The 21,998-nt window shown below is 38.1% G+C and overlaps 1 long non-coding RNA gene across 4 annotated transcripts in view; it reads right to left on the reverse strand.

The window, feature by feature from the left end:
- Window positions 1–6,030: 6,030 nt before the first annotated feature.
- Window positions 6,031–21,998, reverse strand: part of LOC106008023 (uncharacterized) — a 31,386-nt gene continuing 15,418 nt past the window's right edge. Inside the window, exons 2-7 of one of the 4 annotated variants that reach the window (XR_002390512.2) lie at window positions 20,134–20,212; window positions 18,993–19,171; window positions 14,484–14,554; window positions 11,833–11,927; window positions 11,450–11,555; window positions 6,031–9,437 (exon numbers count right to left, since the gene is read on the reverse strand). This is a non-coding gene — a long non-coding RNA (uncharacterized LOC106008023). Of the gene's footprint in view, window positions 9,438–11,449; window positions 11,556–11,832; window positions 14,555–18,992; window positions 19,172–20,133; window positions 20,213–21,998 lie in introns of all 4 variants that reach the window. The other 3 variants (XR_002390510.2, XR_015447001.1, XR_015447000.1) reach the window with 3 other exon arrangements.

Here is a 21,998-nt window from a genome sequence, read left to right on the forward strand (position 1 = left end):
CTTATTTACATACCCAACAAAATTGTCAAGCTTGGGGATTTTCTATTTGTTGGCTTTTAAAAATACATGTTAAGTCTTCATAACTACTCCTCTACCTTTTGATAAAAAACTCATCACAAAAATCTAGCTCTAAAGATATGTCTATCCTGTTTAAAAATAAAATCTATCCACCACTATTCAAAGAAGAATACTCATTAAATCAAGACTAAAGCAATCATTGCAATTTTATAACTAACTCCTCTCTATTCAAAGAAGAATACTCATTAAATCAAGACTAAAGCAATCATTGCAATTTTATAACTAACTCCTCTCTAAACTCTTGTTATTCCATATCTCATACTATTTTCCCAGATTAAAATAAAATATTTGCCATTTCTAGGAAGGTCTTACATTGTATTACTCACAGCTTTTTTCAGTTGCTGGTTTCTCCTAACTTATATTTTCTGTATTTTGCTCTAACCACTTACTTTCAGTCATAATTGAGTTTGTTACATTAACATTTGCACATGTCAGTTCCTATCCATTACATGGTGAATAAAAGCGACATTGGCAAATTCCATTCTGCTCATTTTGGTTAAGGTGTTCCTGTCAGAATGATGATTTCTCTTGAAATAAACATAGCCCTTTTCTATCATTCAGATCATCTTCACTGATCTTTTCTCTGACAGAACACAGCCCTTATAGTTCATTTTCTTACATTGTTTGACTGTGTGATTGTATTGCAATGAATTAAGATTTCGGATGAAAAAGATAGCTGATAGCTGATAGAGAGAGAGATAGATGGGAGAAACACTCCCAGACATTCTATCTGATAGGACACTGGTGGTGTTACAATAGTGCATTTCCCAGCGGTGTGTCTGTGGGCATCAGGAGAGCCTGGGGCGGCTGCTGGAATTGGCTTTGACTGAGTGGAAGGCAACCGAAAGAGGAGGCTGCTTGAACCCCACGTGTTTGTGAGGTCCTGACTACTTTTCACTTCAGTGTAGCGATGATGATGTTTATAGTTTCAGTTTTGATTTCAACAAGCACAAGGTCCTGAGTTTGATTCCTGGTACAAAAAAAACACAACAGGTAAAATATTCCTGTGCTTTTGCACAAAGAGGGTAAGAGGGTATGAAAGGACTCCACGCCAAGTGAATGCAAATGGCTGTCCAATCAAGATCCTAATATTGTGATGATGAATGTGATTCGTGAATTTCTATCAGCGTTTAATTCTAGAAGTGTTAAGCAATCAGATCTCTAAGTAAAAATTCCATTAATGTTTTATAAAAATTATTTTTAAACTAAAAATTTAAGAACAGTCTGTTTAAGCTTGTAGATTGTCTTTGTCTCTTTTTCTGCCCTACAGGAGCCTCACACTCCACGTTTCCCTGGATTCATGTCTGCATCAGCTCTGTCAGTGTACACGCATATACACTGTAGATGTGTGTGCGTGTATCAAGACTGAAAATCGCTGCTCTGAGTTCCTCTAGGAAAGCGAGCGTGAAAGGCACATAGATGCTTACAGATCTCAGGTGTGACCCACGATCTTCTGCTGCCACGCAGCATTCCTGGGGCTTCTCTCTAGCCAAGCCACCCCGTCTCTGCACTGCTACTTGGCTCATAGCGTGACTACACATTGTTCGCTACGTAATCCTGGCTCTCACTTTAACTAAACCCATTCTTCCAGTTACACAGATTCTAAACCTAGTAAATATGAATTAATTCATTTCCCCTCATGACCAGTGTACTATCATACTCACTTTAGATCCACACTACCTGTGAGAGCATATATATACATATACATATGCATATATATATATATATATATATATATATGGTCCACACCACCTGAATGATCATATATATACATATATATAGTCCATGCTACCTACATGATTATATATGTGTGTGTGTATATATATGGTCTACACTACCTTTAAGATTATATATATATATGTAATTTATACATATATGTGTGCATATATATGGTCATTTTTTCATGAATTTTAGAACATTCTCTTGAATTTTTCTATTGTAATTAGTTCTATTAAAATTAAACTTGTAGAGCTTTATTTAATTATTGTTTCAGAAGACATGATATAGACTTTTCAACCTTTTCTACTATGAAAAGCTTCATCCTGAGGAACACTGCTGTATGTTCCCATTTAACTCTAGTGAATTTTAATAGCTCCTTAAATAACCATTAACTCAGTTCAAACCATCCATTACTTTGTGAATATAATTAATTCTTTTCTTCTTTCTCTTAATTTTAATGTAACCTCACAGATGATAAAAATGAATGATTTTGATTGTGTTATAAACTTAAAATTGAAAAGCAAAATTTAAAAATTTCTACCAAGTGAGGATATCTTTAGATGGCTTTGGACCTAGGAAAGAACTGCTTAGAAATACAATGCACGTAATTGGGGTTTTAGTATTTCTTTCCTTATATAAGAATCATGGAAGTCCTCATCCTGCCCGGTGTAGTCAGACGGTGAAACAGAAGAAACCTGGAAGAGAGGGGCACTCAGACAGGACCCCGAGCATAACCCAGCAGTAGAAAACACTCTGGGACCAGTGATGGAAAACCGCACTGGAGAAGAGCTGATGAACTACAGGAGGCTCTGTGTGTGCAGACTGAGAGCTAAAAACTCCAGAGCCCCGACGACAGGACTCCAGCACATTTGCGAGCTTCGCCCCGGGAACTTTATCAGATCCCACCGGGAAGCTCACAGGGAAACCACCTGCACTCCTGGCAGTGGTTCAGGGTGGGAAGAAACTACCTGGGAAGGTGCCCTCCAGAGAAACCCACTTGGCAGACTCTCATCTGCTGGATGTCACTAGAGCCCCCGGCCCAGAGACACCCAGATGCGGCCTCTGCAGCAATCTGTCAGGGAGTGAAGAGCTGATGATATGCTGTGGCTTCACCCAGGCAGCTTAGGGTCACTCAGCACTGACAGCTGAGCAGCTGAGTGAAGGACTCCAGAGAGCTTTCTTTTCCCCTGCTTCCCACCTCACTGCTGGCTGGCGCAGGACAGGACCTTGTACCTGGTACATCCTGGCTCGCAGTCAATCAAGAACGATAACTGCAAGGCATATCGAAAACAGAAAGAAAACTCCACAACTGTAAGAGACAGCAGGAACGCTGGATTTGTCAGATTAGGCATTTAAAACAATTAATCTATGTGATGTAATGGAAAATAGGTATCATAGAAAAGCAAATGAGTGTTGTAGTCATAGGGATGGAAATCCTAAGAGACAAAACGGAGATGCTAGCGATCAAAAAGCACTGCTGGGAAATCCAGAATGCCTTTGAAGGTCTTAGTAGACTAAATGTAACTGAGAAAGAATCTCTGATCTTGAGAATATATCAGCAGAAACTGGGAAAAGCAAAGACAAAAGCATAACAAAACAAAATATCCAAGGACTGGGGACAACTACAGAAAGTGTAACATACACATAGCAAGAAGGCAAAAAGAAAAATAGAGCAAAAGAAACACAAGAGACATTTAAAATAATAATAATGGAGAATTTCCTCCTAATTATATCATAAACCACCCCGCAGACACAAGAGGGTCAGAAGACAGCAAGCAAGATACACACCCCCAACAGCACACGGACTGCACAGAATTTCAAAACACAGAACATCAGTGATAAATTAAAAATGTGTAAAGAAGATAGAAGATAAAGATGGAGCCACAAATGTAATAATTACATCCAGCTTCTCAAAACCCACACAAGAACAAAGAGTATAAAGAAAAATACTCAATAAATTAAGGGAGAAAAAATCTAGAATTCTGTGTCCTATAAAATTATTCCTAATAGGAATGAGTAATAAAATATTTCTTAGACATTAAGATAGTTTGTTGTCAGTCGATGTGTATAGGATAATTTTGTTATTGCATGATACTTGTATAACTAAAGAAGTGCTATGTTGTTACCTCCAAGTGAAATTTAATTACTTGTGAATATGTATAGCAAATTCTAAACAACTAAAAAAAGGTGATAAGTATGAATTATAACTGATATGTCAAAAAAGGAGAATCACATAAAAGTCTCAGTTAAAACTCGAAGAGATACAAATTGAGAGAAAGAAGAACAAAATCAAAGAGCATAGGCAAATGTAGTAACCAGAAACCTCTACACCAGACACAGTAAACATTAATCCAAATATATCAGTGCCCTGAGTGCACAAAATAGAAGACAGATTATCAGTGGGGATTAAAAAGTCTACTCTGCATGTTGTTTATAGAATCCTTCAAATACAAAGACAGAGTCAAAGTAAGTGGATGGGAAACAACATGCCAAAGGGAATGGTTAGTCCTGATGTGTCAACTACCCTGGATGCAGAACCAGTCTGCCGCTGAGTGGAGCAAGCTCTGGTGTCCTGGACCAGGCAAGAGTGTGTGGCCTTGAGTTCCTATGCTCGGCTCTTTCCAGTACTCTCTGCTGCTGTCACCCTGCACTACGCTGTGAAGACTTGTTCTACTGCCCTTCTGCCACGGGGCTCTGGACTGGATTCTGCGGAATCATAAGCTAAATTAAACTTTTCCTCCTGTAAACTGTGAGTGCTGGGTATTGTGTACAGCAGTTTGAAAGCAAACACACCATATTAGCCCTAATGGAAACAAAGCAGCCATAATTCCATTACCTTCAGACAGAGCAGACCTCAAACAAGGAAGTTATCACAAATAAAGGAAGCATTACCTAATGACAAAAGAACAATTCTACAAGAATACAGGACCCTTAACATGGATAAATAACAAGAAAGCATAAAACTACAAGAGGCAAAGAGTGATAGAAGTGCAAAGGCAGAAGGATGCTAGCAGTATCACAATGAATCCACGCGCTGGAGATCAAGGAGGCAGAGCTGAATTCAACACCAACAGCCCCTCATTACCCTTCAACAATCCCAGATGGATTCACCAGCTAATTTTAATAACTTTCTGGAAGAAATGCTACCAGTCCCTGCAAAATATTTTAAAGCATAGAGACAGAGACAGAGGGAACACTTTCTTACTCATCCTATGAGGCTATTGTTACCCTGATGAAAAAATCAGACAAGAACATCAGAAGAGGAAGAGAAAATACAGACTAGTATCTCTCACGAATACAGAAACAAAAATCCTTTAAAAAATTAGCAAAATAAACACAGTAATATATGAAAATTATTGAAAGTCACGGCCAAATGGATTTATCTCAGATGGGCAAGGCTTGCTCAGTATCTGAAAGTAATGCAACCTGGCCATCAGCATGTTAAGAACAACCACATGATCATACCAATAGATAAAGCAAAGGGTCCCACAAAATCCAACGTCCCTTATGATAAAAACTCTCAGTACCCTAGGAACAGAGATGACCTTTCTGAACTTTATAAAAAATCTCCAAAAAACTACACAGCTCACATAATACTTGATGGTGAGAAAATTGAATCCTTTTCACTAGGATCAGGAAAAGTTAAAAATGTCTCTTCTTCCCACTTCTTTTCAGCATTGTAATGGAAATCTTAGCAATGCAATAAGACAAGAAAATAAAAAGGTACAGATCAGAAAGAAAGATAAAACTCTCTTTGAAGATTAAATGAACATCTAGCTTAAAAAAACAAGTTATTTTTTACATTTCTGGAAAAAAATAAATGATTTTTAGTAAGGATATAAGATACAAGGTTAATATACAAAATCTAACCACTTTTCTTTACACCAACAATGAACGATTGGATACCAAAGCAAAAACAAAAGGCCTTTTACATTAGCATCCTCTCAAAAATTACTTAGGGAAAAAACCTAACAGATTATGTCCAGTATTTATCCAAAAGCAATAAAAATTGAATGCACAAAAAGGAGAAATCCTAGCCTTTGTTTGTTTGCTTTGTCTTTTAACAAAAGGGTGCTAGAACATCAGAGAATCCACATCCAGCCAAACAAGTAAAAGCAAAAAGGACACTAGGAACAAATATTACACTGTTCAAAACAGCAAATGGCACACTTATGAGATGGTCAAAATCGGGAAAATTCATAATATCAAATACTAACAAAGATATCGGTCTGTCATTCTTTGCTGGTAGAAGTGAAAAATCAGATAGCCATATTAGAAGATAGTTTAGCAGTTTCTTGAAAATTTAAACATACTCCTACCTTTTGATCCAACAATCAAATTTCTTCTTCTTTGCTTTTCACCCAAAGGAGCTGGAAACTTATATTCACATAAAAATCTTTCTACAAATATTTACAAAAACTTTATTCAAGATATCAGTCTTATGTCTGAGGAACAGCTGGCAAAAATTTTTTTCCCACTCTATAGGATGTCTTTTCACTCTGTTGGTGGTTTTTCTTGCTGTACAGAATCTTTTTAATGAGATGAGATTCCAGTTGTTGATTCTTTGTGATGGTTCCCATGGAGGGTTTTGGGCAAAAATACTTCTGAGATGTCCAACAGTAGGATAATAAGTGAACAATGATGCTTCAGGAATTGCAGGCATTTGAAGTTTTAAAAATTAATTTTATTGGAACAATCATCATTGGAAATTTGCACCTTTACATAATCTCTCTTGGTCCTTATTTTTCCCCCTTCCCCTGCCCTCCCTTCAATCCCTCCAATCCTCCCTATTTACAAAGACTTTGTTTCCATTTTTTCATTTTCTAATATTAATTCCATTCCCTTTTTTCCTTTCCCCTACCCATCCCAATTCCCCTTCCCCTTTGTCCCTTTTCTTCCCATTTCACATTACCTATTACACCTTTTAGTCCTTATTTACACTTTCAGGTTCTCACACCAGAGAAACTATTTGGTATTTAGACTTGTGTGTCCTATTTATTTCACTCAAGAGTATTGCCTCCATGTGCATCCACTTAGCTATAAATGTCTCTAATTTCTCATTTTTTATGGCTGAGTAGTACTCCATTTTATTTAAAAAAACCACATTTTCTTTATCCAGTCTCAAGTTGATGGACAATTGGGTTGCTTCCAAGTTTTTACTAATACAAATTTTGCTGCTATGAACGTGGGTGCACATATATCACTGTGGTATGATTCTTTTAATTCTTTGGGGAAGATACACAGCAGGGGAATAGTTGGGTCAAATGGGACTTCCAGTCCTAGTTCTTTGAGGAATCTCCATACTGATTTCCACAGTGGTTGAACCAGCCAACCCTACTACCAGCAGTGGAGCAGGGTTCCTCTTTCCTCACAGCCCTGCCAGCATTTGTTATTGGTTGATTTCAGGATAGCAGCCATTCTTTCTGGGTGAGGTGGAATCTCAGTGTTGTTTTCATCTGGATCTCTCAAATGACCAGTGATGTTGAATATTTTTTCATGTTTATTTACTGTTTCTACCTCTTTGTCTGAGAAATGGCTGTTCACCTCAGATTTCCCATTTCCCGTTGGGTCTTTAAATTTAGGAGGTCTGAATTTTTAAAGTTCTTCATAGATTCTAGAGAGTAGACCTCTGTCTGAGGAACAGCAGGTGAAAATTTTTTCCCACATTGTGGGTTGTCTCTTCACACTGTTAGTGGCTTCTCTTGCTGTGTAGAAGCTTTTTAATAAGAAGAGATCCCACTTGTTGATTGTTTGTGCTAGTTCATGGGCAACTGAGGTTTTGTTCATAAAATCTTTTCCTACACCAATATCTTCAAGACTTCTTCCTAACCTCTCTTCCAGCTGGTTCAGCGTTTCTGTTCTAATATTTAGATTTCTAATCCATTTCGATTTTAGTTTAGTGCATGGCGAGAGATATAGGTCTAGTTTTAATCTTTGCCAAGTTGAAACCCATGTTTTCCAGCACCATTTATTAAAGAGGCTATCTTTCCTCCAGTGAGGGTTCCTTTCTCAAAGATGAGGTGGCTGAGTATGTCTGGAGTTGTTTCTGCATCTTCTAATCTGTTCCACTGGTCCTCAGGTCTGTTTCTCTGCCAGTACCATGCCCCTTTTATCACAGTAGCTTTGTAGTATAATTTCAAGTTGAGGGTTGTGAAACCCCCTGCCATGTCTCTGGTGCCTAGAATTGCTTTTCCTATTCTAGGTCTCTTCTTTTTCCAAATGAATTTTTGGATTGTTTTCTCAAGGTCTGTGGAGTATGCTGCTGTATTTTCGATTGGGATTGCATTGGATCTACATAGCAGTTTTGGAAGTACGGCCATTTTTACTATGTTGATTCTCCCTACCCAAGAGTAAGGGATGTCTTTCCATTTTCTGATATCATCTTCAATCTCTCTTTTCAGAGTGCTATAGTTTTCAGAGAAGAGGTCTTTGATTTCTTTTGTTAGGTTGATACCTAAGTATTTCAGTTTTTTTGGATGTTATTGTGAAAAGACTTGTTTGCCCCATTTCTTTCTCAGTGAGCCTGTCTGTTGTTTGTGTAGCTATTGATTTTTGTGTGTTGACCTTGTGTCCAGCTACTCTAGTAAATTTGGTTATTAAGTCAAGAAGACTTTTGGTGGAGTTCTCGGGATCTTTTATATAGAGAATCTTGTCATCTGCAAAGAATTACAATGTGTCTTCTTCATTTCCTATCTTTATTCCTTTTATTTCTTTCTCTTGTCTAATTGCCATGGCTAATTTTCCAAAACTATATTGAACAGGAGTGGTGATAGTGGACATCCTTGTCTTGTTCCTGATTTTAGTGTGAAAGATTTCAGTTTTTGACCATTTAGTATGATATTGGCTGTTGGTTTTTCATAGATGGCTTTTATCAGATTGAGGTAGAGACCATCTATTCCAATTTTGTGTAGGGTTTTTATCAGAAATGCGTGTTGGATTTTGTCAAATGCTTTTTCTGCATCTATTGAGATGATCATATGGTTTTTGTCCTTGGCCCTATTGATATAGTGTATTACATTGATTGATTTGAGTATTTGAACCATCCCTGCATCCCTGGGATGAATCCTACTTGGTCAGGGTGTATGATCTTCTTGATGATCTTCTGCATTCTATTTGCCAGTATCTTATTAAGGATTTTTGCATCTATGTTCATTAGTGAGATTGGCCTATAGTTCTCTTTTGCATTTGGGTCTTTCTCTGCTTTGGGGATCAAGATGATGCTTGCTTCCAGGAGTGATTTCAGGAGTATTGCTTCCCTTTCAATTTCAATGAAGAGTTTAAAAAGTAGTGGCAGTAGTTCCTCTCTAAATGTCTTGTAGATTTCAGCAGTGAAGCCCTCAGGACTCGGGCTTTTCTTAGTTGGTAAATTTTAATTATGTTTTCAATTTCATTGGTTGATATTGGGTTGTTCAGAATTTTTAGGTCTTCTTCATTCAACTTTGGTAATTCATATGTGTCTAGGAATCTGTCCATTTCTTCTGTGTTTTCCATCTTATTGGCGTATAAGTTCTGGAAGTAGGTATTGATGATCCTCTGGATTTCTGCTGGGTCTGTTGTCATTTCACCCTTTTCATTCCTAATTGCATGGATTTGGGCCTTTTCTTTCCTTAGTTGTCACAAGTTCTCCTCCTAAAATTAACCTGCAAAAATAAAAGCCATTCAAAGTTTTAACCTGTTGGACTTTTTTAATATTCTATTGATAGTACTTTTTACCAAATCTATAGATTTCCTTATTTATTATCTCTTCTCTCCCAACACGCAGTTATCTAGGTGTCATATGATCAGGCGCTACTCAGTATTGTTCACCCCTTTCTCCCCAGTACCATGAGATGTACATGCCATAGAGTGGTGCCACATACACGTTTAATAAAAATGCAAGGATATACGACCAAATACGTGGGACAATCCACACAGCCTACTCATATGTGGTGAGGTGCTTAGGGAATGCTTCATAACTTATTTCTATAGATAACCTGATGCTTTTTCCTTCAGTAATTCAGAGTCATGGTCTATTTATTTGATTTCTGATGAGCAAAGAATTGTCATTTCACAAATATATTCAAATATAGTGTGGTAGCAGAAGCTATTTTTAGAATGGATCCCATGTCTTCATTACTCCACCTCATCTAGCATTGAAGTTCTGTATTTCAGCTGAGATATGTGATTTTTTTTCTGGTTTAGTTGATGAAGGCTGAATTAGATAGATATGAGTAAGTGCTACAGTGTAGCTTGTGGGGAAGTGTTCAGTTAGGAGACTGTCTACCTGGTGGGGGTTACTTTATATAACCAATTTTAAACTTTTCTCAACTATCATATTGAAGATGTTCAGGAAAGGAATACTAGCAAGACTATTCTTTTAGAAAACAGTTATTTAAAACCAAATTTGGTGTTAGTAGCTACCTCTTATTAGTGCGTGATTGCAGCACATGATGTTTGCCGGCCTTGTGTGCAGTGCATGTGCCCAACGCACCTTCATCGCTCTTCTTATCCCTTCTCTTCCTGTTCTCTCCCTCTCCATCCCCTTCCCGTTGGAGAAAGATCTATCTCACCAATTCCTGTTATCTATCTTTCATTTCACTCTTTGTTTATATTTTGGGTCTCTCAAAGAAGAGAAGCCATATTTAATCTGGCTTTGAGACCATCATGATTTAGGAACAGGCTTGACGCATTTAAAGTGAAGTTATAAACAGCTGTTCTTCCTGTAAAACTGGCTTTTTGGAGCTACTTCAGGCCGTCAGGCTTGCTGGTAGCCCGAGAATGTGAAGCAGGAAGTGTTTCCAGGCTAAACCCAACTCCTTCTGCCAGCTCTTCCCTCAACAGCTGCCCTGTGTTTCCCCTCAGTGTCACCCTGTCCAGGCTTCCAGAGCACCAGGCAGCTTCCCTGACTAGAAAATGTCTTTCTCCAAGCAGAAACAGTTTAATAAGGTGTTCAAATGTAGGTATTGAGCTGTCCATAATGAAAACAAACTTTAAAATACCATAGCAAAAGTAAGTAAATAAAGCAACCATATTGAAATTAAAGATCCGACAGCAGTAAAGGCACTGAGTGGTCAGTCCAGCTGCTGCCTGTATGTGCTTTTTAAAGACAAGTTTCATAGGCTCTGGACAAAAACTCTATAGCAAGCAAGGCTTTCAAGAACAGAACTGATGTGATGAATCAAGTTCCTGGGAGTGTTGGCATGGATGTAAGACCTCCTGAGGCAGTGGTGCTGCAGTCTGCTCAGCTGTCCATGCTCTTCTTGCAGGGCTGAGGCAACCCGGGTGGGCTGGTCAGCAGCCAGGCCGCCGTCAGAGTGGCGCTGCTGGGAAGTAACCCTGGGTCACGGGACTTTCCTAGTTTTCATTTACACATCTAACTTTAAAAGTCTCTGTTTATAAATAGCAGCAGTGTGCAACGCTGATATTTTTATTTAATGTGCTTTATCATTAGATTTTTATTTTATTATATATTTGCTGGGTCCTATGTAAAGTTTCAGTAATTCCATACAGTGTGTAATGACAAAACTAAGCTAATTAATATATGCACCACCTCACACACTTAATACCTTTTGGTGAGGACATTTGTGTCATTCCTATGTCTTGCCTTTGACCAACATCTCACCCTGCACACACCCCAGCCCCAGCACACACCCCAGCCCCAGCACACGCGTACTTCCCAACAGTAGGTTTCCTGCGTCCTTCAATTGCACAGGAGTCAGGGCATGCTCTGCTTGACTGCCTTTGGTTGTGTTCACTTAGCTTAACATCCTCAGGGTCAGCTGTATTGTCACAAATAGCAAGATTTATTTTCTTTTGTATGGCTAAATAATATATATAATGTATATAATAATATATATAATAATATGCATCACATTTTCCTATCATTCATATACTAGGAGACACTTAGGTTGACTTGATAGCCACTGTGAATAATGCTGCAATAAACACAGGAGTGTGGCTATCCCTTTGACATACAGTTTTAATTCCTTTGAGTTTGTACTCAGTAAAAATGTTGGATCATGTATATTATAACCATTTTTCATTTGGGGTACTTACGTGTTGTTTCCCATGATGGCAGTGCTCATTTACACTCCTTCTGCTCCCTTTGGGGCTTGAATGTCCCCTGAAGGTTCCAGTGCTGGAGGAGTTGCCTGCAGGAGATTCGCTGGCTGTGTCATGAACCTCAGGAGACAGGGCCTGAGGGGAGTCCCGAGGCACTGGCCTTTAAAGGGGTTGTGGAAGGCTGGCCCGTCCTCCTTTGCTTTGTTCGCTGCTCATCAGGTGAGCTGTGTACTCTATCACATATCCCTCCATGACAACTTGCTTTGCCTCAGGTCCAAAGAGGTGAGACCACTTAACCATGAACTGAAACCTCCAAAACTATAAGCCAAAGTAATCTTTTGCTCTTTATAAATTAGTTGCTTCAGGTATCTCATGGTAGTGATGGAAAGCTAGCACATTCACCGACATTGTACAAGAATTCCCTGTCTGCACTTCCTCACCAATACTTCTTCTCTTTTGTCTTGAACATTGCTTCACACATAGGTGTGAAACATCTCATGCCTGCTGGATGGGGGGCATTTTCCATACAACTGCTTGCCATGTACATGTCTTGTTTTAACCATTGTTTAATAAAGCTCTTTGTTTCCTTGCTATTGAGTTGGGTTCTTCATTTATGTTTTATATTAGCCCTCTATCAGGTATGTAATTTGCACATATTTCCTCCCTCTGTTGATGTTTCTGTTGCTGTACAGAGGCTGTTTAATTCGTGTGATCTCATTTCTTTATTTTTCCTTTTGTTGCTTTTGCTTTTAGGATCATATCCAAAAAAATCTCTGCCAAGACCAATCCTAAGAAAGTTTTTCATATACTTTATTCTAGTAGTTCTGCAATTTTGGGTCATATCTTTGATTCACATCACATCATTTCTAAGAAATTACATATGGGTTTTCCATTTTAAATTAAGGGGTTGGCATGTGATATCTGTGTTCTTTCATTTAGGGTTATAAAGAGCTGCTGAACCAGTTGTGCCAATTGAAACACATGAAATTTTTCCATAAAAATTGCAATGATACTAAAAATTTAAAGTGAAATTTTAAAAAATGTTTGTAGATGACCTAAGTTTTTAACTTCATAAATTTTCCAATATTAAAGAAATCAATATTTTTCTGAATAATCTTATTTATAAAACCAACCTACCACCTTATGAATAAAACAACAGAAAGTTTCAGTTTCTTCCCTGATCACTGTTCTGCAGTGGGGAAGCTCTCACGGTTTCTGGTTTGCCTCTGATTGCCTCAAAACATGGACAGCATGAAGGGTCACTGGCCATGAAGGAATGTCACGGGCACAGTACCTCACCTCGTGCTGCCTTTTAAAAGAGTACAGGCTGCCCCAGGCCCGGCACTGACAGCTTGCGCTCTGGGGTAATTTTATTCCACTTCTCCATGTCATTATTCTATTTGGAAAAATCCCAAAAGCCTTATAACAAGAGTTGCCTCAAAGGATGCTGTTTTATGATTCTACAGAACACACTTGCAATGGAGATGGTGCCATCTGAGGATGTGTGCATGTGTGTGCATATTTTGTAAACTCCTACAATTTTGTTCTTATTTAGGAGAACTTCATTGATAAACTAAAGATAGTAGACTTAATATTTTCATATTTACTTGTATTGTTTTCTATGATTTTATTCATCTAAAGTCTTATTTTATTGTTACTATACAGTCACACCTGTGAGATTTATAAATCTTGATTATTACAAAGATCAATGCTATTATGGCATCAAAATTAGAATTAAATTAAGAAAGATACCTTTTCAGACAAAATCAGTTTTACCACTCTGTGGCACTCTGTCTTTTCTATACAATTTGTAAAAGGAAACATTTTGTTTCTATAATACAAGTTCAGAGATGATGTCAAAAGACAGTATTTCTAGAAGCTTCCATATAAAACAGAGTCCTGCCTATCATAATTCAAGTGTCTAAAACGGGATTAATGGGATGAAATAAAGTCAAACAGCTTGCTCCAGTGAGTATTTAAGAATGTCTATCATTACAACCACGTGAGTTAAGGATGATTCGGGAAAGACAATCTCGAAAGCAGCTTTTAGAATAAACAAGAGGTTCTCTCTAACTGTCATGCTAAGTGTTTCCCTAAGGGCCTTTCTTCCAGCTCAGGGCATAGCTGCCTGAACACTTTTTTTCTGCACAGAAGTCAGGTATATTATTACTCTTCCTATGAGAAACATAAAGCGTGAGTTACATAAAATATAGAGGGTGTCCAGCTTAATTTTCAGTACAAGATCACAATAAGAACATTCAAACGCTTTCCTAGTTTTCTTCGTGCTTGGCAGAATGACATAAATGATATAAATTAACATTTAAACCCAATCACCAACAGTGAACATGTGCAGCTGTGTAGTAAGAGATCACTCAATCTTCCCTGACTCAGGAGAAGTCACTATCAGAACACATCTGGGCTGCTCCAGTCCTGTGAGATTTGACAAAGGAGAACCTTAGAGTAGGTATCTGTAGTGTCTAGCTTAAGACTTTCTTTTCATTAGTGAAATGAAATCTCGTAAAGATCACCAAACCGTCAGTACTAAGAGGACGTAGAAGGGCATGGTTGTGCACACCTGTGGTCCCTGTACTCAGGGAGACTGAGGCAGGACAATCACGAGTTCGAGTTCAACCAGAGCAACTTACCTTGGCTCAAAGGGCCTGAGAGTGAGAGAGTGGGGATGTAGCTCATGGAAAAGACCTTGAATTCAATCCGTCTACCACAGAAAAAGTGTAACAGTTAGTTAAAATGCCAAAAGTCGAAGTGGAGTTATATGTCAGTTCATGATAAATTCAGTAATGGTTCCCAGTCCCTCACTCCTTCTTTGTGATGTGTCACTCATCCCTATTATTTTGCCATCTGGCTTTACATGACTTACAGTAGAAGATGCAGTGTAGATACGACTCATTGACCGTGGGACTCGCCTGGACAATAAAATACTAACATACGCAACGTAAACATGGTTTTAAAATGTGTTTGTGTGTTTGGCACAGCTTCTTGGCTTCTGCTTTCCCCTAGGCAAACAACACACCCTAAGTACCTGCTGGTCCCCAGAGCGGAGAAGGCGGCTGAGCAGTTTTAAACTTGGCCCGAATCCTGAGCCTTGCTAAGATCAAATACGTCCACCACAGATCAGCCAAACTGCAGCCGACCTAAAGATACCTAAGCGAGAAAGTAAGTACTTCTGCATAAGCCACCGAGGTTTGAGGGTTGTGTCACAGCTTTGTCACAGCTGCTGGGTAACTGTGCACAAGGCTTGTGGAGTCAGCCTTCAGAATGCCATGGCTTTGTTTTAATTCTAATTCTGCCGACATCAGTTAAATTGCAGAAATTTCTCTTCTAAACAACGGAAATATTAGTAAATGTCAAATATTGCATTGAGAGTTACTTGAGTTAGACATTACTAAGCGTAAACAAGTTTCAGTTCGTAAAAAAGTTAGAAATACCACATAACTTCACATAGAACGACAGTTAATATCTCCAGTGTCCAAAGCTTACATAGAAAGTATAGCTAGAAGTTTATACCTACTAAAATTTTGTGTGTCCCGAATCTTAGATGTAGCTGATGTTAATTTGACAGGTAATCGAATCGCTTGCCATGGCTGGAAACAATTATAACTTTTTAAGATTTTCTGTTATAACACATGGAGTTAGTTTACTAACTACAATGGCTACAGACATTGACATGGGTAGAGTTTTCAGAAGAATTTAGGGACGCACAGCCCAAATCTGTGTTAGGGTTCTATTGCTGCTGTGGTTACCAAAAGCTTAGTGGCTTAAGTGGTTTAATTACCCTGCAGTCTGTGGGCCAAAAGTGAGAAGTGGGTCCCCCTGGACTAAGAAGGGTCCAGAGCGCAGAGCTCAGCTGGAGGCTGGAGGAGAGGGTCGGGTTGTTCGCTCCTCCATGGAGCACCTGCAACACCCTTCCCTGTAGCTCTCGCTCCTGTCTTCAAAGGCAGCAACCCCACCCTCTCTGTCTGTTCTCCAACTCCCTCTTCCACCTCTGGGCCCGAGTGCAAGCAGAAAATCCAGATGAATCTCTAATTTAGGACCAATTGGTTAGCAAAGTTAACGATACGTGCTTGTGTAATTATCCTTTATAATGGTATCCAGCCTTTACAGGATGTGGAGATGAAATATGCCCATCTTTGGAGAGGAGCTCCTCTGCACACATATATAAAGGTGAAACACTAATCTTCTAATTCTGCCTATTACAGTAAAAAGTAAAAAATTATTGTCAAAACCATGTATTCTTCATGCCACAATATAAAATTGTTATGTGTTGCTCTATATTTCAATCTTCACTAAGTAATTTTGGATCTATCTATATATGTTGTTTTTCACTTTTGTGTGTGCACATATGTGTGTGTCTGAGACTTGGCTAAACAATCTGTATACTTATTTTTATCGATGAAATGTATTATATCAAATTGTATTATATAAGCTTGTCTATGTGTGAGTGTGTATTTTCTATTTGGAAAATTTCCTGGATGGACGTGGTGGCACATGCCTGTAATTTCAGCTCTTGGGAGGCTGAGACAGAGGATCTCCATGAGTTGGAGGCCGACATAGGGTACACAGTGAGTTCAAGCCAGTCCGAACTACACAGCAAGACTGTCTCAAAAACAAAAACAAGCAAAACCCACAGTATAGAAAATGTCCTCCCCAATCCAAAAATGGGCATCTGAAATGAACAGACACTTCTCAGACAAAGAAGTAGAAATAGCAAATAAATACATGAAAAACTGTTCAGCATCACTGGTCATTCAAGAGATGCAAATGAAAACAATGCTGAGATTCCACTTCACTCCAGAAAGAATGGCTGCTATCATGAAATCAACCAATAACAAATGCTGGTGGGGCTGTGGGGAAAGAGGAACCCTGCTCCACTGCTGGTGGGAGTGTAGACTGGTGCAAGCACTGTGGAAATCAGTATGGAGATACCTCAAAGAACTAGGACTGGAAGTCCCATTTGACCCCACTATTCCACTGCTGGGGATCTTCCCCAAAGAATTAAAAGAATCATACCACAGTGATATATGTGCAACCATGTTCATAGCATCACAGTTTGTAATAGCTAAAACTTGGAAACAGCCCAAATGCCCATCAACTGGAGACTGGATAAAGAAAATGTGTTTTTTTAATATAAAATGGAGTACTACTCAACCATAAAAAATGAGAAATTAGAGACATTTATAGCTAAGTGGATGCACATTGAGACAATACTCTTAAGTGAAATAAATAGGACACACATGTGTAAATACCAAATAGTTTCTCTAGTGTGAGAAGCTGAAAGTGTAAATAAGGACTAAATGTATAATAGGTAATGTGAAATAGGAAGAAAAGGGGCAAAGGGGAAGGAAGTGGGAGGGTTAGGGGAAAGGATAGAAGGGAATGGGATTAATATGAGAAAATGGAAAAATAGGAACAAAATCTTTGTAAATAGGGAGGACTGGAGGGGTTGAAGGGAGGGCTCGGCAAAGGTGAAAAACAAGAACCAAAAGAGATTATGTAAAGGTGCAAATTTCCAATGATGAATGTCATCATATTGTATACCTAAAATGTACCAATGATGAGAATGAATAATCGATAATGCAAAATAGGAAGAAAAGGTCCAAAGGGGTAGGGGTAGTGGGAGGGGCAGGGGAAAGGAAAGAAGGGAAAGGAAAAATGATTAGAAATGGAAGAAATGGAAATAAAGTCTTTGTAAATAGGGAAGGGTGGAGGGGGTGAAGGGAGGGCTAGGAATGGGGAAAAAATAAGAACCAAGATGCATCATGTAAAGGTACAATTCCCAATGAGAAATGTAATTGTGTTGTATACCTACAATGTACCAATAAAAGAATTTAATACAAAAAAAAAAGACATACACTTATGATAGAAAAGAAAAAAAAAGAAAATGTCCTGAAAAAGGTAGTATTTTGAAATTACCTAAATTAAAATTAAAAATCAGTATACATGTATTATTTATCCTGGTTATTTTAATTTACCAATTGGAATTTTAATCATTTATTTTTCTACCTTTATACTCTCATACATAAAATGGCACAGTACAATGATAAAGGATCATTTTATATGAAATGAGGTAGAATTCTATAGGGTACATTTTGTCTGTAACATTAGAGTAAAACATATGAGCTTTAGCTAAAAAAATGAAGTCTTCCAAGAAACTATATTTGTAATATTTTTTATTTGTTTCAAATAGCAAAATTTGTGTTCTCATATTGCTTTGGTTTCTCTCCTCAAATTTTGGTTAGAATCCTTATTTTGTAGAGTAAGAAGTGAAAAACTATCATTTGAATTTCAGACATGGTTAGATGTGAAAGTACGGTAAAATTATTTTAACATAGATGTGATCTGCAGTCCATGGATACACAAAGAACTGGGGGGAAAAACTTGATGACAGACATAAATCTTACATCTCCCAATCCTTTCAACTTCCGGGTGTGTTACGGGGAAGAAGTGGTGAAAGTTGAAGGGATCCACTGGTGTTAAAATCGCTTGAGCTTCCCTTGACAAGGGAGCGAGATTTCACCATTAAAGCCTCTGTCTCCATCCTCATTTAGACAGTTTGCCACATGACAGGCCAGCTATTAGATTTAACATGGCATCACTTAGCTCTTAAATGCTGAGAGCATGGTCACCTAAAAATTGTTTATTGACATGACCGTTCTCAACAGCTAAAGGATAAATCTTACTGACAGAGGGACTCTGCTCAAAAGAATTAACAAGGTCAGCCATGTAACCTTCTAATATGAGAGACAAAGATATATTGCTTGGATTCTAAAGAGTGCCACAAAGCACAGTAATACTGAGCTTTTAAAAGCCTGTGGGCCTGCAAGTAGCAAAAACTATGATTTAAAAAGAGCAGTAAAGTTATGATGGGGTAAAGTCCTTGGGAGGTCAATAGGGTTTTAGTGCCTAAACTGGCAAAATTGACACCATTATTCCAGGTTTCTAAGCTAAAGGTCATTCAACTTATTTCCTTTTTTTAAAAAAAGGAAAGGATAAATTTTAGGCAAGATGCTCCCAGGCAAACTTGGTTTGTCTTCAGACTGCAAAATGACAGACCCTTTAAAACATATCATACCGCCTCTATTATTCTAAAGTAATAACACATAGAATCAGTCTCCTAGGTGGGCTGGAGCACTCACCGGTCTTGGTCACACATCTGCCTCTCTTCCCTGTTAAAGTTCTCTGAGGAGGGTCTGTCTCCCTGTGCTCACTGGTTCCGAAGTTTCATGTTCTTTGCAGGAGTTTGCAGCTCCACAAGGCTACATTTATGACTTTAATTTTTAGTGGCATGCTCCTCCCAAATGCCAATAAAATCTAACTGTAAAAACACAAGAGCAGGAAGCAATTAACTGTTACTTTAATTGGCCTATCCAAAACAGAAATAAACAAGTTACCAATAATTGCTCATTTTTAGCACAATAATAAAGAGAAATGGATATAATGCCAAGATGTTCATTCTGCTTCTAGATAAATTCAAAGCATATTTTAATTCCAAACATATCTGAAGAAAATTTAAACTTTTAAAGCAATTGCTGAATACTGGTCATTTATTCTAATAAGAAGTACCTAGATTTAAAAAAAACAATTTCAAATATACTATGCATAAAAAAAGAATATTCACAATATAAACTAATTTTCTCTTATTCTCTTGAGCAACCTGAAGTTAATTATGGTCAAAACCACTGTATTTTTTATATTACAGTATTTTGAACACAAGAAAACAGCTGTTTACTATTCCTCTCAGTTCTTTTATCTCAAAAGTTTTGTTAATTATATGATTTTTCAAATTATGAGTAATATCAGTAAAAGAAAAAATTCTATAATCTCTAAATGTGCAGTCATAACTTTACTCAGATTAAGACTTGAAAGAAGGATATATTTTGAGACAAAAGAAATTTAATTAAGTGCCACTGTTTGGAAAATACTTCTTCAAAAATAATCCCTCCCATTTGGTGGCTGCCTGCATTTTGGGGACATACATGGTATATAAAAGCTTAAGGTTCTGCATAATTTATGTCACAATATTCTATACTATCACTTATTTCAAGGCCATCATTACCGTTCCATCTTCAATTTAGCAAACACATCTATGTACAATGCAGTAACTGCTCTGAACAGAAATGAATTCAATTATCAAAAATACTATGTTTCTTCCCCAGTTAAAATTTACATTTTTTTCTAAAATAACAATGCAGATTAATTGACATGCTAATATAAACCCCTTTCAGAGTAGCACATTACTGTTGCTGAGGGTCTTTCCTGCACAGGGATGTAACTTACCTGCCCATCAGAATCTGCCCAAATGGCTCCATAATGAGTTTTCTCTTCAGGATGCAGTCATAGACAAATGGCATCGATTCTGCAACGTAAAAACTTCTTTCAAACTCTCGAGCTTTTGACCCACATATCATGCAAAAAAATCTTGTGAGAAAAGCAGAAATTCCTCTCCCTGAGGAAATTGAAACTATATTATCAAATAAGAGGCTGCTGTAAAATTGGGTGCAGTATTTTTGTTCCTCTGTGCTGATGTGACATATGGGCATGTGCCACACTGATGGAACCTCAGAACCTGTAGGAGAGTATTTGTCTCAATGTGGAAGCCCAGCTGGTGAAAATTTGTAGAAAAATTTCTCCATACTTTTTCCCTTTCTTTGGACCTGACTCAGTGCACACAAAACCCTAAGTACTGCAAATCATAAAGGCTCAAAATGAAAAACAACCCCAGCTGCATGAATTGCCACTAGACAGCCAGTTGGGAACCCTAGATTTGTGATTTACTTGAGAGATGGGGAATTTCTCACACATTTGAGCCTGTTCATTAGATATTCAGAGTTGCACACATAGGAAGAACACTATAAAATTCTACAGTACTAAATGGGTAACTTTTCCCCAAAACTCACTTAAGGTGCACATTTAGAGGGCAGCAAAGAAGTTAGATTGTCTCAGAAAACAAAGGAAATAGCCAAAATTAAAGAACAATGATTGAGGAGCTAAACTAAAGCAGAATCACTGAGATGATTTTCCAGCAGCAAAAGCAGGAAGTCCTATTATACCTGGACTATAGGATGTTTTTATTGCTGTGGAAAAATGTTTCAGAATCTCTCATTCTCCACACTTGCAAATGGGAATTTTATCTGGGACTTCTCAGTCTCAGCAGTTTTGGGGTTTTTGGTTTGTTTGTTTGTTTGTTTTTGTGGTAATGGGGATTGAATGTAGGCAGTGCTGAGTGACAATCCCGGCCTTTTTAATTTTTTTAGTTTGAGACAAGGTTTCCCTAAGTTGTCCAAGCTGGCTTCCAACTTGTGATCCTCCTGCCCATCTTCCTCAGTGGCAAGGATTGGAGGTGTAAACCACTACATCTGACCTCATAGTTTTGAGTGACATGTTTCTGTTCTTTGTAATCCACTGGGAACATAGTATTCAATTACAGCAGCTAGATTGGACTATGACAATGACTTAAGTCTGAATTCATATTAAAAAAATGTCTAAAATATTACGCAGCAGACTGTAGAGAAAGGTGCCTTAGTTACTTTCTCACTGCTGGGACAAAATACCAAACCCCCACAAGCTAAAGGAGGAAAGGTTCATTTTAACTCACAGTTTGTAGCAATTACAGTCCATGGTTGGCTGGCTCCAAGCAGAGTGGTGGCATGGCAGAGGAGAAACAGTCCATAGCATGGCAGGCAGGAAGCAAATAGCGTCAAGGGAGGAGGTTGCACATATCCACCCTTTCAGGCCATGCCCACAGTGACCCACCACTTGCCACCAGGCTTCACCTCCCAATATCACAGCCAACAATATATCCATCAGTGGACTAACCCAATATCACATGCTCATGATCTAGCATCACACACCCATGATCCAATATCACACACTCATGATCCAGTCACTTTCCAAACACCCCATCTAGGAGTGCATGAGACTTTGGGGGACAACTAGATACACTAAAACCTTGGTTTGTGAGCATATTTCATTCTGCAAACATGGTTTTAATCCAAAACACTTGTATATCAAGACCACCCCCCCAAAAAAGAGCCAATTTCTCTGCATAAAATAATGGAAACTCAGATGGTTCATTCCACAACCCAAAAATATTCATATAAAAATGATTATAATGCTGTAATACAAAATAATGCATACATCTT

Source organism: Heterocephalus glaber, unplaced genomic scaffold (genome assembly GCF_053883595.1).
Source record: "Heterocephalus glaber isolate CG9 unplaced genomic scaffold, H.glaber_assembly_v1.0 deba00001737, whole genome shotgun sequence".
NCBI lineage: Eukaryota > Metazoa > Chordata > Mammalia > Rodentia > Bathyergidae > Heterocephalus > Heterocephalus glaber.